Consider the following 19,744-nt stretch of genomic DNA (forward strand, 5'->3'; position numbering starts at 1 on the left):
GTGTCGCATGAGCAGTTACATAAACTTGTCTGGTATATTTGAACACAAATGCCGTTCTTCAATTAAAACTAACAGTACATTGTCAGGGACATTCAGTTCTATACAAACAAGAGACAGACGAGAATATTTCTACCGTTCATGTGGACTACGTGTTGACTTACTGATCGGAATAATTGAAAGGTTCGGGCTCATAGCCGATGCAGTGCGTGCTAATTAGAACAGCAACGCTGAGCTCTCAGCACCGTACTGAGCCCAGGTGTTTTTCTAAAGCTGTCAGGTGCAGTTCATTTACATGAAGGAAATCTCTTACTGGGTACGATTACAATGCAGTAAGTAGCATAGACTACTTAGGGAGTAGCGCGATGCGTTTAAAAACGACCCGAGCCAGGCAGGAGTCGAACCTGCAATCTCTTGATCCGTAGTCAGACGCGTTATCCATTGCGCCACTGGCCCTGGTGTGACACTACAGGACTGTAACCCAGTGAGATCAGCACTGCAACTAGTAAAATATTACCCCCGGTCCATTCTTTTCCAAAAGTGAGAAACACCTGTTTTCTACATTTTGTCTGTTTTAAAACCATATCTCATTAAACCAAACCAAGAGTTTGTCTTTTGCACTGATATTCTGATTCATTTCGATTTCAAAGAAAAAAAAAACATTATCTTCCAAAGCATCATAAAATTGTCCATTCTTCCAGACTCTACTTCTCTCTTGTAGTAGTACAGCAGACCTTTCCAGGTGAGCAGATCACAGAGTCCGAAATATGCTTCCTCCATCAAGCAAAGTACCAGAACATGACTCTGTCTTCATAAAAGCGCCCCTGTAATAAAGAAATTAAATCTGAAATCAAGAGGGAAGTTTCCTACTGAAGTTCAAGAAGTCATCAATTTTAACCTAGCAACACATTAAAGGCTGCATCTATACAAGTACGATTCTAGAAATGCTCACCAGATTACGTTTTAAGAAGGAACTGCGCCTCAGGTTCCGCCGAGATCTTAACTTGGATGGCAGGATTCAGAGTCCGGAGTGCGGACTGATGGCGCACAGAGGGTCCACATACTGTGGATCCCTCAGTTTTCTTCCGCGTGTTTAAACCGCCAGCGTGTGACTCCCCTGTCCCCGTGACCTCATTGCTCTGCTCTCGCCTCTGTGCAGCTGAGCCCAACTCATGGTAAAGTGGAAAACAATATGCCCTCAAAGTGGGATTTACTCTGGATCGAGGAAAGATGTCACCTTTTTATCGTTGAACAGGATGTATGTGATGTGGCGACTAGGTTCAATTTTGTATCCTTTTAAAAGATTAAGGACTGGGGTGAGCGTGATTTACAACCCTTTCAGCTAAGAACCCGACATGAGCACCGTTTAAGCTGCATAGACTCGGTCGTTTAACTCTTCTCCATTAGCAGGGTTAAGGTTAAAGAAAAAAAACATTGCTGACTTCTTTTTTTTTGCCAGCCGCTAGCGCTGATTAGCAATGTTTGTATTTCATGTTTTGCAAGTTGCATCCATTTTAAGAAAAACAAGTCGCGTTAAAGACAGGAAATGAATACTTGCATTTAATTAAGTCTAGCCGTAGGCGGTTGTCTGTAAGGACCAGTTCTGTTCAAGAAGACAGAACAAAGAAGGCACCACTGGGATTCGGACTCAGGATCTCCTGTTTAAGAGACAGGTGCTTTAAGCAACTAAGCCACGGCACCCCGGGAGCGCTGTCCTTTTGCAGCCACTTGGACACACCACTCAGACACATCTGCATTCGGTGTGTGCTCCGCCTGCTCGCTGAGCAAGTTGCCACCTTTACATACAATAGCAACATCGACACCAAGAGAAAGGATGACAAATGGCTTTTATCTGGAACTTTTCACGTCCAAGGAGCTCAATGTGCTTTCTGTGTACAACAGGGCCTCTGAACTCCACACTGGCCACTGAACCACAGCAGTGGCGTGCTGGCTTGACATCTCCCAAGGAAAATGTTGAAATCGCATGTGGAACAGGAAAATGACCCTCGAGTATGAGGGAAAAAAATGAAAAAGATCATCTGGAGCGCGCTAGCTCATGTCCGGACAGTCCAGTTTCCCCGACGAGGCGATGGCGATGGAGTGCTAATCCATTGTGCTCTGCACGCATGGGTTCAAATCCCATCCTAGTCGCTCTCCATGTCTGACACGTGTGCCTGTTCGACATTGGCCCTCCTGTCGTTTGCTCCGGTACTAGAGCCGAACATTTTCTAGCGGTGGCTGAACATGGTATAGTAGGTTAACGTCGGTATCGAGCAGTAACAGTAACAGTATTTACGTGCCGCTGCTGCCAAGTGGCTCTGGGTTGAGACTGCGTTTTCACTTACTTGCAACGCAAAAGGAGAAAGCGATTTTTGACAGTCTCTCGAGAGCCTGCGCTAGGTGTTTAGGCATAGACTTTGTCAGTTCCCCCTGGCATGATGGCCTCTCAAATAGCTTGTGATTCCTCTAGACGTTTATACAGTAGAAGCCTGCTTCGTGGCTTAAATCCAAGCTAAGGAAACGAGTTAGAGGTCTGTTACGACCCCAAGTGTCTAGGGGTAAAGGGGTGTATCATTTAGGATAATTCTTTTGGAAGCAGGGGGATTCTGGTGAGGGACTAGTAAGCGTGATAAGGGTAAGGAACTAGAGTGGTGCCAAAGAAAAGAAAATAAACAAAATGGAGCTGGCTAGGACAGTGAGGGAAAGCTAATCTGACTACAAAAGAAAACCCGAAACACACGGTCTTCGGCGTCTTCAACACCCTAGCTAACCTGCACTGACTACCCAAAACCATACAAGACAAATGGCACTCACCCGTACTAAACTAGTGTACTAATACAAAGTCAACTAAGTGTGTAAGTGTACCCAACAACCTAAACTAACCTTATATACAAAAGTTCACACAAAAACACAAGTGAACCAGGAATACAAATAAGGGAAAACAAGAGTAATAAACAGGAGCAGGGTACAAAAGAACACAAAAGTTGAACATGTAACACTGGGGCAAGGGAATGACAAAACAAGGAAGAACACACAAACAAATGAAAGAACAAAGAAACTAATGTAAACCAACAAAACAACAAAGCCGAAGCTATACCAAAATACACAAACACAAAGCAAAACAAACCAACAAACGAAGCCGAAGCAATAACAAGAAGCAAAGCGAAGCAAAGCGAAAACCAAAACCAAACGGGACCGAAGTCAAACGAAAGGCCTCTTCTTTCTGAAAGCCTCCATGTTATATAGTGAATAAGATGTGTTCTGATTGGCTGAGGGCTGTTTGATGATGACATCATATTGAAACTGTGGTGTGATGGTTGACATTGTTTGACATAACAGAAAAAACACACACAGAACACACACTGGGACGTAACACCCCCACCCATAAAAACAAACATCTAATGTTTGGACAATGAAGACAAAACCAATCAAACAATATGCTATACTCTACCCCCAGCCAGGTCATTTCCAAGAATAAGAGTTACTCCATTAACAGGTAGCGAAGGACATACCCCAACTCTAACAAATCCAGTAACTAAACCACATTGTAGATGTACACAGTGTAAAGGCACTTTCATAAAACCCATTTCGATGCCTTGAACTAATACACTCGAACCACAGAAAGATTTATCAGACAAAGGCAGTGCATCCACAACAATAAATGACTGGGCTGCTCCACTATCTCTAAATATTTGAATTGTTTTCTGGTCTTCTGGTTTACCTTGTAGCGGCGAGGCTTATTAATAAGAAATAATTAAGTGTTTCTGAGCTTTCCCAAATTATTTCTCTGTTCATCTCTGTGGTGCAGCCACAGAGAAACTATTCATGCAAGCTGATATAAGGTTTGATTAGGACAGCTCCCAAAGGGGGATGCACTTAGCTAAGCCTGGCTATCATGATCAATGGTCATCCATTGGTGCCTATCTGTCTAGGGAGTGCCAGTTGGACATCTGGACTGCATTCCTAAGTGTCAGGAGTAAGTGACTCATATCTCACCTTGATCAACCAATCAGGGACTGGTAGGGCCGAGTAACCCACATGGGACTCTGATGCCCATGGAACTTTCAACCAATCAATGAGCTGAAGTTCCTCCAGGTAAAAACAGGCAACACAGAGAGCCTGAGAGATTCAACAAGATTCGGCTTCAGTAAGATTCAGTAAGATTCTGGAGAGGATTCTGTGGACTGTTCTAAAGGGAATTCAAAGGAGAATTCCAGGGCAGGACGGCCCAGGAGCAGAAGGATCCCAAGGGCAGGACATTCTCGCAGCGCGCCTCCTGACCATCCTGAGACTCAGCCCGGACAACCACGGAACGGCCAGTGTGTCCGAGTGCCAGAACTTTCCTTTGTTCTAAGAGTCTAGAGCGGAGGTTGCCAGAGACTAACCAGAGGATCCACTCGAGGTTAGCACCAGCAGCAAGCCTCGTGAACAGGTCGGAACTGTGGACAGCTGAATCACTATTCAGAACTAGCTCTTCATCAGGAACGAACAGGTCCTCTTCCTGACTTGCTGGGACCCACAGTCATCTTTTCTCCTGTGCACAAACTTTGCTAGTTAAAGCCAACAGTGAGCATCAGCAGCGCATCGTTGCAAGCCGCACATCACAGCCTGGCACCGAGCCAGAGAGCGCGGATTTGACAGCAACAGCCTGCAACTGTTTCTTTGTGCCCGCAGGAGATCTGAATCCCCAGAAATTGGATGAGTATTCAACTTCAATGCATTACAGCTCGAGAATTCAATTGTTATCCCAACCAGTTGATATCAATTTATTTCCTAAGAGTTATGTACTTGTTTTGAGTATCTAATGTAGAAGTTGTAACCAAGTTCAATTACGAAACGGTATAAATGAATGATATACTGAACGTATGTCCTCTTGATATGTGTAACACTTAGTAACTGACTGAATATATACCTTTTGTATTCTGATAACCCTCTCGATAAGATCTGTTAGGTTTACATGCATATTCTATGTATTAATAAATGTATCCTCGTGTATTAGTACCTGTGTGTGTGCGTTGTTTGAGTTATGTCGCATGGTTGGATTCTAAAGCCATCAAAAGAATCAACTTTGTGATTTACTGCTACAATTAATAATTGTCTCAGTAAATGCCCAAACCCTACAGAACTGGTGCCTTCAGAGAGCCACTATGATTACATATTTGGCGTCCCTGAGCCGGTTTTCTTACAACCTGTTAGCGAAATGAATCCTTCCATAATAAATGGTTCATAACTAGGGTCAGGGAGACTGTTTTCACTAGACAAAGGAATAGCAGAACGGGAAACAGTCTTAACAAACCCAGCACTCTTAGGATGTTGCTGTTGCTGCTGCTTATGTTTTAGGGCCAAACAATCTGCAATTATATGACCTCTCTTGTGACAATAAAAACATTCACGCTCCTCTTTAAGACGTGAGGAACTAGTTTTTACTGAGGGAGACTGAGACTGGGAACTTAGAGTAGACAAAGTCTTCTCCGCACGCACAGACATGAAAACATTCTTATGAGTGAGCACGAACTCATCTGCCAAAACAGCGGCTTGCGATAAAGTAGTTACTTTTTGCTCATTCAAATACACAACAATGCGTTCAGGCAAACAGTTCTTAAATTCCTCTAAGAGCATTAACTCACGCAATGAGTTAAAGTCACTCACTTTACTGGCTACAACCCATTTATCAAAGAGAGTGCCCTTCTCTCTAGCAAATTCAACAAATGTCTGGTCTGACACTTTACGATGATTTCTGAAGCGTTGTCTATATGCCTCAGGAACTAATTCATAAGCCCGTAAGATAGCAGCTTTCACAGTATTGTAATTCAAACTTTCTTCTAAAGAAAGTGTAGAACAAACTTCCTGAGCTTTGCCCACTAATCTACACTGCAAAAGCAGTGACCAAACCTCCTTAGGCCAACGAAGTGATGTGGCAATTCGCTCGAATGCACCAAAGTACGAATCAACTTCCGTCTCCCTAAACAGAGGTACTAAAGCAATGTGCTTACTTACATCAAAGGTGGTAGAGAGTGGATCTTGCAAAGGAGACATGCTAGAGGCCTCGGAGTGGGTCGGCTGCACAGCAGGAGCATTCTTTCGTGCTTCTAGCTCAAGCTGTCGGAGCTTAACCTCTTTCTCCGCCTTGATCTCCATCTTACGAATTGCAAGGCGCAATTCAAATTCTGCCTGGCGTACTTGGGCTTTTTCCTGCGCCTCCATGTGCAAGCGGGCCAAATGAACTTTCAGGCGAGTATCGCTTTTTGACCCGGTGGAGACCGGAGAGAACGGTTCAAAGGGAGGCAAGGTGGCCTTGACCTCAGCCTCCACTAAGTCTTCAGCCACCCCCTGCACCTCGTCCTGTTCTTCCACCACCATAGCAGGTTTAGCACCAGCCCCAGGAGAACCGGCGTACCTGCTCGTTAATGCAATGACCTCTAACTCTACCAATCTATCCATCACAGGTCTCTTGACGTCCCTTTTAAGAGCTTGCGTCGAAACCTGAATCTGGAAGTAATCAGCAATTTGGAGCAATTCGTCCTTCCTACACTTATCCAGCTGCTCAAAGGAAGGTTCCTCCACAAACTTTCGCAAATCAAAAGTAGCCATAACTACAGTACCTTGCCAAAACACAATCCACAAATCAAAATCCTGTACCAACACCAAAATTCTGCAACACAAAAAAAAATCCTTAGGACGGGAATTTGATATCCCGGACGAGCCCCCAATAATGTTACGACCCCAAGTGTCTAGGGGAAAAGGGGTGTAACATTTAGGATAATTCTTTTGGAAGCAGATGGGTTTTGGTGAGGGACTAGGAAGCGTGATAAGGGTAAGGAACTAGAGTTTTGCCAAAGAAAAGAAAATAACAAACAAAATGGAGCTGGCTAGGACAGTGAGGGAAAGCTAATCTGACTACAAAAGAAAAACCAGAAACACACGGTCTTCTGCGTCTTCAACACCCTAGTTAACCTGCACTGACTACCCAAAACCATACAAGACAAATGGCACTCACCCGTACTAAACTAGTGTACTAATACAAAATTAACTAAGTGTGTAAGTGTACCCAACAACCTAAACTAACCTTATATACAAAAGTTCACACAAAAATACAAGTGAACCAGGAATACAAATAAGGAAAAACAAGAGTAATCAACAGGACAGGGTACAAAAGAACACATAAGTTGAACATGTAACACCTGGGCAAGGTAAAGACAAATCATGGATGAACACACAAACAAACGAAAGTACAAAGAAACTAACGTAAAACCAACAAAACAACAAAGCCGAAGCTATACGAAAATACACAAACACAAAGCAATACAAACCAACAAACGAAGCCGAAGCAATAACAAGAAGCGAAGCGAAGCGAAGCGAAGCGAAAACCAAAACCAAACAGGACCAAAGTCAAACAAAAGGCCTTTTCTTTCTGAAAGCCTCCATGTTATATAGTGAATAAAATATGTTCTGATTGGCTGAAGGCTGATTGATGATGACATCATATTGAAACAGTGGTGTGATGGTTGGCCAATGGGGAAGGGAGAACAATCAAGGGTCAGCAGTGTGGACATAACAGAAAAACACACAGAACACACACTGGGACGTAACAGTGCCGGCGGGGGGGCGCTCACCCTGAGGTCTGTGCAGGTCCCAATGCCCCAGCATAGTGACGGAGAAGCTGTGTTATAAAAGGGTGCTGTCCTTTGGATGAGATGTAAAACCGAGGTCACAGCGCTCTGTGGTCATTAAAAATGACCACCAAAACCTTTGACAAAAGCTCTTGGTAATTGATGGTCTTCAATAATGCTCCTCCTTTAGGTACATTTTAAATCAGCTGAAGAATGCTGTGAAATGGGGGGGCACTTCAGGCCAGTGTAGGATTTGGGTTACAAGAACCATGAAACTGCATGAGAAAGCCCGTACACTGAATTACACAGCTTTCTATTCAAAGGAGGACAAAAGAAATTCCCTGAGTTCGATTTTTTGCAGCACAGAGAGGACCACTGTTGTGAGGCTGGTTAGCTCAGTGGGTTAAAGCGTGGTGCTAGTGACGCCAAGGTTGTGGGTTCGAGCCCTGTACGGGCCAGGTCCATTTCTCCTCTCTTACCAAAGCTGTTAGGTTCCTTTCCGTGGTGAGATGGGTTGTCATGCAACACTGCCACATAGTGCCGACAGACAATTAAATGACAAAAATGAAGAGAGTTAAAGCAGCTGGAGAGGTTCTCTTACAACTTTTGAGCTGACACAGTTTTGGAAAATGTTTCCTTCACGCTGCACTGTACCACATAGGCAGCCAAGAGTCTCCAAAACAAAACAGAATTGACAGTCATATAATGTCCATTAACCCCGGTTTTAAACGCAGCATCATGTCAGCCATCATAAGAATATGAGTCCAATATTTTAGAATATAGTCAGAATGACTTCTAACCTTACCTGTGGTGTCTTTAATCCCTATTGCTCAATGCATGGTGTACGTACTGCATACATGTGTCTTGAGAATGAGGAATGGGCCCCTGAGACAGTCATTTACCTGTTTCACAAATGATCGTATTTTACTAGAGATTCTGTTTGGGATTCAGATGTGCATTCGGACAGCAATCCCTTTCAAGAAATGATACGTTCTGGATGAGGTCAGTGGTGCTGGAACACTGTATTTAGGATGTGTTTGCAGTGATTGTGTGTCCCCTGCTTCAACGCAGTGATATATAGATGTGCTCCTGTAATTTATTGGTACATGCCCAGGGCAGTAAGCAGTCTGAGGATTTATTTCCAGACGGCATAGAGCAGTGAAGCAGTGAAGTAGTGCAACACACTGGATCATTATATTATTAGAATCTATTCTACTTAAATTATTACATTATACACAATTTGAGTTCATTTTAAAAAGTAAAAGGTAATGAAAGGAATGCATTTTCATAAGAAAGATAATACCGATATGCATGTGATAATCTTCCTTATATCATGTAGTGCGTCATTTGGACACTTTGTGGGCTTGAAATACAAAGAAAATCATGTTCTATGATACAAGATAAATACAAAACTTAAGCTTTTATTTTAATTAGATTTGTTTATAAAGCATAAGCAATCATTTATTACATTAATATATCTGAAAATAACATTTTAGCATCATATTATTACATACAGGTCTCTAGCTTCAACACAGTGCTATATATATATGCTCAGTGATTTATTGGTACATGCCCAGGGCAACAATCAGAATGAGGATTGATTTCCAGACGGGCTACAGGTAGTGTTGTGAAATACTTCAACACACTGGATCGCAGATTTAGACCCCCTGCACTCTTACTCCTTAAAAACCAAGGAAATGAAGATATGTAGCAATCACATTGTAACAGGGGTGACAGTGACTTAATGCTTATACTAGTGGACTTCTGGTACCTTTAGGGTACGGTGTTCCCTGAAGGGCTCTCAAACCCCGCATTTCAGATGCCTAGCTGTATCGCTGATGTGTTGCACCTCAGAATCACTTTTAAACCTTACCTCTGGTATCTTTAATCCCTATTGCTCAACGCATGGTGAAAGTATTGCATAAATGTGTCTGAAAATGAGCAATGGGCACCTGAGAGACTCATTTGCCTGTTTCACAAATGATCATATTTGACTAGAGATTCTGTTTGGGATTCAGTTGTGCATTCTGACAGCAATCCCTTTCAAAAAACGATACATTCTGGATGAGGTCAAAGGTGCAGGAACACTGTATTTAGGATGTGTTTGCTCTTATTCTGTGTCTCTAGCTTCAACACAGTGATATATATATATATGCTCACTGATTTTTTGGTACATGCCCAGGGCAATAATCATTATGAGGATTTATTTCCAAATGTGCTAGGGTTAGTGTTGTGAAATACTTCAACACACTGGATCGCAGGTTTAAACCCCCTGCACTCTTACTCCTTAAAAACCAACAAATGCAGATATGTAGCAATCATATTGTCGCAGACACTCATTTGCCTGTTTCACAAATGATCATATTTTACTAGAGATTATGTTTGGGATACGGGTGTGCATTCTGACAGCAATCTCTTTCAAAAAATGATTTTACCTTATCGCGGCATTGCCATTCTTGCCTCTTTGGACAATATCTCCATCTTGTGGTCGTTGTTGGTAATGTCTAGACAATATCTCCATCCTGTGGTCGTTGTTGGTAATGTCTTCTTATGCCCTTTTTTTATTTCAATTCTCTATTAGTTGATTCTAGAATCTCTACAATGGAGTTGAAAACATCAGTTTTATAGCAGACAATATGACATTATTTATAGTCCAATTAGAAACTTATTACCCTGTTTTTAACATAATAACACATTAAAATTGATTAAAACTAAGTTTGGAACACCAGGGAACATAACAAATGATTTTAGGAAAACCATGAGGTTCTCTGTGTCCGATGCCTGCAAGGGGAGAAAGCTAGAATCCTTTGATTTTTTCAAAATTTGAAAATAAACATCATTTAACAACAGCTTTCATTCCTAGGAGTGAAAAACAACCATTTTGAAGACATATTAGTTTCTAAAACACTACAATAAAGTTAAAAACATCCGTTTTATGTTACATTATTTTGTGTGAAATTTGTCATTTTTTGCACTATTTTTAATAAAATCTCTAATTAAAAGTGATTAAAATTAAGTTTGGAACAACAAGGAACACAAAAAAAAAAGATTTTAAGGAAAAAAATGATGTCTTCTGTGCCAGGTGCCTGCAAGGGGAGAAAGCTAGAATCCTACCCAGGCTCCTGGAGCTCTGTCCTGGCTAAAGGAGGGTGAATCCATCCCCTTCAAAGCTCCATGAAAAAATGATATTTTTAAATTTGAAAAAAAACATTATAGAACAACATCTCTTGGTCCACAGAGTGCAAAAATCCAACTTTGAAGAAAATCCATTGACTGATCCCCGAATTCTGAAGTTTCTTCGCATGATATAGGGCTTGCAACCACTTTCTGGAAAATGATAAAAATGCCAAAAATGAAAAAAAAGTTATCAATTCTAGAGCCTAAGAGGAAAACAAGACACATGTATATCTCCAAAAAATGTTATGTGCTTCAGAAGAGCCCAGGAAAGTTTTTTGCATACATGAAACCACGCCCGTTTGCACGTAAGCAGACATGGTTGCACACACGACTGCAAGAAAGCACGCGTGCATGCGAAGTCATCCTGTTGAGCATTTGAGAAGCCGCACCACGCCGCACTTGAAATAGCTCTTACATTAGTGGTAGACGCAGGAATCGCCTTTTTATTTACGCTCTTACCAACGCGATGGAAAGCAAAACAAAGCAAAGCAGAGCAAAACAAAACGAACAAACGAAAACCCTCACGTCCAGCACTTGCATATAACGCCGTTACGTGCACCCCCAACATTCTTCTTTGCGCATCTGTGAAAGGTAAACTCTTGAGCAAACTCTGAACCAGCTCTAAGGAAACTAATCCGATTAGACGTTACTTTGACTCATCTTTTTACGCTCAGTGCTGGATTACTCAAACTCCAGCTAGGGTTAGGGTTAGCATTCCCACGCTACTTAGACACTTTGTTTACGCTCAGTGCTGGATTTTGGGAACTTCAGGACGAGTGGGAATTTTCTCCTATCTGTCCATTCTGTTTTTTTTTGGAGAGTCTTGGCTGCCTATGTTGTACAGTGCAGCGTGAAGGAAACATTTTCCAAAACTGTGTCGGCTCAAAAGTTGTAAGAAAACCTCTCCAGCTGCTTTAACTCTCTTCATTTTTGTCATTTAATGTGACACTCGATGTATAACTGGAGCCTCACATATGCAAATGGTGAGGCTCCAGTTCGATACCCAGTTCAACACCACTTTACAGTAAATGACAAAAGCATGGCAGACTGTGCCGGACCGGCAGATAACTCTTGTCTGTCGGCACTATGTGGCAGCGTTGCACGACAACTCATCTCACCACGGAAAGGAACCTAACAGCTTTGGTAAAAGAGGAGGAAAGGACCTGGCCCGTACGAGGCTCAAACCCACGACCGTGGCGTTATTAGCACCACGATCTAACCAACTGAGCTAACCGGCCTCACAACAGTGGCCCTCTCTGTGCTGCAAAAAATCGAACTCAGGGAATTTCTTTTGTCCTCCTTTGAATAGAAAGCCGTGTAATTCAGTGTACGGGCTTTCTCGTGCAGTTTCATGGTTCTTGTAACCCAAATCCTACACTGGCCTGAAGTGCCCCCCCATTTCACAGCATTTTTCAGCTGATTTAAAATGTACCTAAAGGAGAAGCATTATTGAAGACCATCAATTACCAAGAGCTTTTGTCAAAGGTTTTGGTGGTCATTTTTAATGACCACAGTGCGCTGTGACCTCGGTTTTACATCTCATCCAAAAGACAGCACCCTTTTACAACACAGCTTCTCCGTCACTATATTGGGACATTGGGACCCGCACAGACCTCAGGGTGAGCACCCCCCCACTGGCACCATTAACACCGCTTCCAGCTGGAAGCTTTGTTTTTCCCTGTAGCTCACCCTCATCCAGGTACTGACCTGGCTAACACCTGCTTAGCTTCAGTGGGTTTTCAGTTGCAAGTTGCAAGGGGATGCAAGTGATGGAGCCGCTCGCTGCAATAGCCACTGCATTGGCCGGGAATCGAACCCCAGCCTCCCGCATAGCGGGCGAGAATTCTACCACTGAACCACCAATGCCCAATGCCAGTACCTTCAAAAAAGACGCTTTTTTGGTGCTCTGTTCAAAAAGCATCGACATCTGCTTCCAGCTGCAAAATGCCATCCCCGGAAGCTGAAGAATTTATTTATTTAGACACCGCTCAGAATCCCCTGTAAGATTATCCCTCAATTCCGTTGTGCAGTGCTTTACCTCGTTCAAAAGGCATCTCTTTCCTAGTCACATTCCAAGGCTCATCGAACCCGTGCTGTTTCCTCCAGCGGTATAGTATTGCAGTAAGACAGCACGATGCCTGCAAGACTATGTCACGCTAAACGCCACAGATAGTGTTTGTCCGTTCGTGTCAGTCCTGCAGCCATGGGAAGTGGGACACAAACATGCTGCAATGCTTTCAGGACGTTAGGATTTGTTTATGCAACATCCGAGAAGAGTACTTGTGGCTTGAATGTGAACTGTACGTGCCCGCCCCCTTTCCTCTGCAGTGCATGAGTTCCTCCTGGCATGCCCTTCGTCATTGTTCTGTCATCTTGTATTTAAAGGGTTGTATTTCTGCTGCTGAAAATAAGCAACGGTTTTCTCACAACGCCCTTTGTTCCTGACGGAGCCCTTGTCTGTCATGAAATTCTTCAAAACCTCAAGCTAGAAGAAGAAGAAGACGACAAATATGAAGCATTATAGCAACGACATGCCATGAGACGATCGATAACGATTTCCATAGGATCCCCGCGGTTGCCTGGCAACCGTCAGCTTTGCGCATTGGCAGTATCATAGCCTGTGAGGTTTAGCCGAGGCGCGATTTTTGCTAGTTGAAAACTTCTCCCAATACCCCGCTTCCGCCGGTTTGCAATACAATCGGCGAAATCAATTTTTGACAGTCTCGTCAGAGACTGAGCAAGGTGTTTAAAGACAGATTTTGTCATAGTGACATAATGGTAGAAAGAAACGAGCTTCCCAGTGGGCAAAAGCCGTATAATATACGTCTATTAAACGCATACCTTAGACATCTAAATGTGGTCTGCAATTCATCTAGAATGAAATTCTAATATACGTCTACTGTTATACGTCAATTATACGTCTATGATTAGATGTTCATTATACGTAAATGGTTGGAGTTCTATTATACGGATAAATTCAGAGGACTATTATACATATATGGTAGGTGTTACAGATAACTTTAGAGGACTATTATACGTATATGGGTAGAGGTCTATTATACATCAAAGATAGGTTTTACAGGTGTAGAAACTAGTAAATCAAGCCAATGATTAGGTTTAGAAATTTATTCTGAAAATACACATTCACACCTGAAACATATGTATTTCAAATTATACATTGTATACAATCAATCAACAATCAACATATGGGCAATAATCATAAAAAACACAACTAGTCTTAAACTTCAGCTTCAAATTCTGGTAACATGGCAATATACAGTATAGTAACGACAAACACAAACTAATTACATTAACACACTAACTCAAAACCACATTTTGATTCAAATATACATTTTAAAATGTACAACTTCTATATTTCCAAGAAAAAAAAATATTACAATGGAAGTTAAGACGATTTTTGTCCACTATTTGCAAACCCTGTCTAATTGTCCTAACAGTTAGAACCAAAAACCTATTATTTTCAGTGTCCAGATCTCCTGGCCCCCTGCCTTGCATATGCATTCTTCAAGTAACACATGGCGTGCTCCTTTATTTCTTTTTCTGTTGATGTAGGGTGGGACTTCAGCACCGCAGCTAGGAGAAAATTATATAATATTACTTCCCAAATAAATGATGATTAATATCTTCTTTAGTATAATCTAAAAAATGAATGGTTTACTGAGCTCAAAGCTGAAATAAATGTATAAAATTTGGCTTGCATCATAGCAGTTGAGCAATAAAGTCTGTACTAATTAAAGAGTACCCAAAGTTTGAAAGTACAACATAGAATAAGAAAAGAGAAACGGCAAAACGATTTTGTGTCATCTTCCCCATTCACACTATTTTTATGTGCCATTTTTTGCTTATTCACGTACTATTTTAATCAAAATAATATTAAGAAAGATCTGTATGTATTCAGATAGTATTATTATTGTTCATACTTGCTCGTCAAAAGAGGATTGCTGAGATATTTGCGGATATACTTCTACGTTTGAAAAACGTGACCAACGAATACTAGCAATGCATTGTGGTATATAACCGGAAAATATGCTGGGTTGAATATTTTCTCAATGTATGCGTTTATTAATGTTGTCGATATTATGGTTGAAATTTAACATTGATAATACATTGCGGCTATGTGCCCCCTGCTATGAGGTATGCTATGTGCCCCCTGCTATCCTCTAAATCTGCAAATGAAGATGAGTCGATAAACCACTCGTTTTTCGTATAACTAGACATATATTCATTTGTTACCGATTTCATTCATTGAGCACGGATACAATAGAGGTACAGCCATTCACTGTTTGACATGTCTGCACTGGTACAGAACCGAGCAATCAGAAAACGGGTGAAACTGTCTTTAGACTCAGCATACAGTACCGAGGCCCCCCATGACCAAATAAAGGCTAACCTCGATAATCAGCCTAAAGAACGCAGACTACAGCAAAACGACTGACTTTGAAAAGGGAATGAACGTCCAGAAAGAGTAGTGGAACTAGCTTGAGATGCTTCTCCGGACCCCTAACTAAAAGCCAGCGAGAACCAGCAGCGGCGTCCACTCCTGTCGAACCGGGATCCTTCCGCAGCCACGCAGCTCGTGGTGTCCTAACCCTCCCATATCTGATTTTGGACCAAGCACATCAGGGGAGAGCGCGAACGCAGTCCCCCACTACCAGAAATTATGCAGTCGAGATTCCCACATTTGGGGAATTCGCAGGGGTCAGCACAGCCGGAGTGCAATGGCCAAGCCTCGCCCTGGGTGAACCGATTTTTTCGATTTTTAAGAACTTTATTTTCTTTTCACAAAAAAATACAGGAAATCACAAATCAGAAAGCTTTACATTAATATACATACTTAAAACAGTATATATGATCACATCTCATTACATTTTGACACGGTAACAGTTACATGGCAACAATTTTCTTTTTTTCTGGTGCAAATCACATTCTTTATTTAAACATGATAATGTTTTTCACAGTTTCTTGAGATGTTGACCTATGCTCTCTATTTCCCACAGATTTTCTGCTTCCTCCCTCCCTTCTCTCCACAGATCTCTGAGGTAATAGTTCTCTCGGGTGATGAACAGGGCCAGGCTACCTGCTGCCTTGACTGGGACCTCGATGCCTTTGAACAGCCCCATGTTCCTCACTCTCCACAGGGCGTCTTTCCCACTGTTCACCACGGCCCAGATCCTGTCAAACACGTCAGGAGGAAGCTTGACAGGAGAGATGCCGTATCTAACGAAAGCAGCGGTCAGGGTAAATTGGGGCGAGAGAGCCTGCAACCAATCTTCAAACTGGGCCCAGAAGGCCTTAGCAAAAAAGCAGGACCACAGGAGATGGGTCACAGTCTCCTCCTCGCCGCAGCCCACCCTAACGCAGCGAGGGCTGGGGGTGAGGCCCCTACGGTACAAGAAAGTTCGTACCGGTAAGCACTGGTGGACGACACTCCAGGCTAAATCTCTGTGAATGTTGCACAGAAATTTAGAGGATGTGTGTTTCCACACCTTCCTTGTTTGGGCTGATGTTAAAATGCCCACAGGGGTCTGCCTATTGTTCTGGGGTGCTACGAAATCTTCCAGTTTTTGGACGCTGACATCTCGGAGGGGAATATGGCCAATTGGGTGAGATCTTAGAAAACTTTTAACTGTCCCATAAATTGCAGGGCATGTGTCAGAGAGTGGGACGTCCAGCTTGGGTCTGACACCCCACACTCTGAACACCTCCCTACCTACCCAGAGCCTGGAGAAATAAGTCCAGGTACGCGCTGCAGGTGCTGTTGCAAAGCCTCTCAGCACAGAGGCCAGGAAAATGCACAGCAGCTTCGTAGCAATATCTGGGACAGACTTCCCCCCTGAGGGTAGCGGCCTGTACATTATTTCCCTTCTGAGTCTTTCCTGCTTCCCACCCCATAGAAATTGAAACATCAATCTCCTCAGCACCGCCGCAACACGGTGTGGGATTGGGAAGGTAGAAGCCAGAAAATTCAAGACAGGCAAGAGCTCGGCTTTGATGACCAGCACCTTCCCTGTCATGGTGAGGTCTCGGTCCTTCCATTGCATCAGTTTTTTGTTTAAGATTGGCAATTTGTTCAGCCAATTTACTGTTCCCATCTCTTCTCCAAAATACACCCCCAGGACCTTAATTCTCTTCTCTTGCAGCCTGAGATCATGTCCTTCTTTTGGCTCCCTCCAGTTCTGATAAAAAATCTCACTCTTAGATGTGTTAATTTTTGCGGAGGAAGCCAAAGAGAACCGATCACAGCACTGCAGAGCTCTGCTAATTGAGGCATTGTCAGAGAGGAGCAGGGTGACGTCATCCATGTATAGAGATGTCTTTACCTCTCCTCCCCCACTTCCAGGCACTGGTATCCCATTAATGGCCTGATCCTGGCGCAAGGCACAGGCTAAGGGCTCCATAGCCAAAACGAATAACAAGGGGGATAATGGGCAGCCCTGCCTCACCCCTGAACAGACTTCAAAGGTGCGTGATCTATTGCCATTAACCATGACTCTGCTGTTGCTACCTGTGTACAGCAGGTTAATCCACTTTCTCATGATGGGGCCAAACTTCATGTGCTCAAGTACCGATGTTAAGTACTGCCGGTTTAGGCGGTCAAAGGCCTTTTCTAGGTCTACACCTAAAATGCACAGAGGGAGGGAGCGATCCTCAGAGTACAGACAGACATCCCTCAACAAGGCCAGGTTGTCGCTCATCAGGCGTCCTGCTATCCCACAAGTCTGTTCTTTCCCTACCAGTGAGGCCACTACATTTTGTAGGCGCAGGAAAAGGGCTTTGGACAGGATCTTAGTGTCCACGCCTAACAGGCTGAGGGGTCTCCAGTTCTTTATGTCATTTTTTGCTCCTTTCTTAAACAAGAGAGAGATAGTGCCTTCTCTTAAGGAGTCAGGCAGCAATTCTGTCTTGTAGCTTTCCTCGAATAGGAGCAGTAGCGGATCCTGAAGCAGATCCCAAAAGGTGCAATAAAATTCTTTAGGGAGCCCGTCAGCACCCGGAGTTTTCCCCTTCTGTAAGCTCTCCATAGCCTGTCTCAGCTCTTCTACTGTCAAATCCCTCTCAAGTACTTCCCTATCTTCTTCACTCAAAATGTTTTCTAGCTTTGAGGTAAAAAAATGAATATCTTCATCCTTTACCTCTGTAGAGCTGTACAGTCTTGAGTAGAAGGCCTCGGTGCAGGAGAGGATAGCACTCGGCTCTGTTCTCTCTCGTCCCTCCTCATCAACTACACTTTCCATGACAGTCTTGGAGCCTACCACTTTCCTGAAAAAGAAGCGAGTACACTTCTCATTTTCTTCCAAGAACTGCACTCTGCTTCTTAACAGCACTCCTCGACTACTTTCTTCGGCTATGCTCCGGATGTCCTTTTTTAAAAGGGCGATATCCTCGAGCACATCGAAGCCACTGTGCAGCATCGTGTAGAGACGCTGCAGCTGCCTCTGTTTCCTGGCTAGCACCCCTCTCCGTCTGGCAGCAGCCTTCCTTCCCTCAGCCATGAAAAAGGCCTTTGTCCTCACCTTCACCTCCTCCCACCACTCTCCTACTGACCCGTACAGACACTGCAAGAACAGCCACTGTGATAGTTTCTCCTTGTAGCGGGAAACTACCCCCTCGTTCTCTAGCAGCTTTGTGTTGAGTTTCCAGAGGCCTGGGCCAAAGACAGTCCCGCCCTGGAGTTCCACTCTACACCCTAAAGCCTGATGATCTGAGAAGAAGACAGGCTGAAGAGTGACCCCAACAACTTTCACTCTCTCTGAGACAAAGCAATAGTCAATTCTGGAGCTGCTATTCCTCCCTGACCATGTATATCCTGCTGTTGTGGGATATATACATCTATATGTGTCTGAGAGTTTAAAGTCTTGAACTAAGTTTTGCAGGGCCAGTGAGCTGGAATCCAATTTTATCGGCGAGCTAGACTGCCTGTCTGTGTGCTCTAAGATACAATTAAAATCCCCTCCCACTATCACGTCTGTGCTGCATAACAATAGGGGGGAGAGTGCCTTGAGTAGCTCCACCCTTCCTCCTACGTCAGTAGGGCAATACACATTGATTAGCCGCAGGTTAACGGTCCCCCATTCCACATCCACACACAGCAACCTGCCATCTATGACCCTCTGAATACTTTTCAATTTGAATGCCCATCCTTTGAAAAGAATGGCCACGCCAGAGGCTCTGTTGTTATTGTCCCCTGACCAAACAGAAGGCCCTTTATCCCACCTATCTTCAAAACTTTTATACCTCTCTTGATAGGCTAAAGCACACTCCTGCAACATCAACACATCTCCCTCTCTCTGCTGGAGGTAATCAAAGACAGACTGGCATTTAACTCTGTCATTGATACCTCTTGTGTTAAGAGAAATTATGTTAAGAGCCATATTACATAAGAAAGTGGAACCAGTCTTTACAAAACACATTTCTCTTCGGTCTCACCTGTTACCTTTTTCTTTTTCTTTTTCTTCTTACCAATTTCCTGCCAGCCATCCTCTGAATGAGCCTTCATCAGGGTGGCAGCAGTAAAAGCGTTCACAGAGTCCATTTCAAGGAAGGGGGTAGAGGGAGGGGTGGAGAGGTTCCAGCTGTCCCCATCGCCATGCTCTCCTTCCTCCTCGCTCGGGGAGAAAACAGAGTCATTTTTTCTTTTCCTCAAGTCCAGCTCCTGGGAGCACTGAGGGGAAAGGGGTGCAGCCGATGCACCAGTCTCCTCTTCCCCCTCACCCACCAGCTGCTGCAGATCCTCCGTGATGGACTGGATGGAGGAGAGGAGGGCATCTGTAGCACTTGCAGAGTCTGAGAAAAGCAGCTCCGCTGAATCCTGGGTATCCTCGCTGGACCCGCTCCACCGGGGAGCCCCACACTGGCCCTCGTTCTGAGGAGCAGGAGTGGGGGAGGGGTCCTCGCTGTTCTCGGGGGTTTTCAAACCCTCGTGCTTGTCTGGTGCAGTC

At 43.6% G+C, this 19,744-nt stretch overlaps 2 non-coding genes and 1 pseudogene across 2 annotated transcripts; 1 reads left to right on the forward strand and 2 right to left on the reverse strand.

Annotated features, from left to right (window-relative positions):
- Positions 1-380: 380 nt before the first annotated feature.
- On the reverse strand, positions 381-453 carry trnar-acg (transfer RNA arginine (anticodon ACG)). The gene has a single exon. It is a non-coding gene; the product is annotated as a tRNA-Arg (tRNA).
- A 12,922-nt stretch (positions 454-13,375) lies between these two features.
- LOC138230881 (U4 spliceosomal RNA) lies at positions 13,376-13,517 on the forward strand. Its single transcript, XR_011186475.1, has one exon. It is a non-coding gene; the product is annotated as a U4 spliceosomal RNA (small nuclear RNA).
- Positions 13,518-15,425: 1,908 nt separating this feature from the next.
- On the reverse strand, positions 15,426-15,598 carry LOC138230826 (U1 spliceosomal RNA; annotated as a pseudogene).
- Positions 15,599-19,744: the final 4,146 nt, after the last annotated feature.

This window comes from Lepisosteus oculatus, unplaced genomic scaffold (genome assembly GCF_040954835.1).
Source record: "Lepisosteus oculatus isolate fLepOcu1 unplaced genomic scaffold, fLepOcu1.hap2 HAP2_SCAFFOLD_52, whole genome shotgun sequence".
Classification (NCBI taxonomy): Eukaryota; Metazoa; Chordata; class Actinopteri; order Semionotiformes; family Lepisosteidae; genus Lepisosteus; species Lepisosteus oculatus.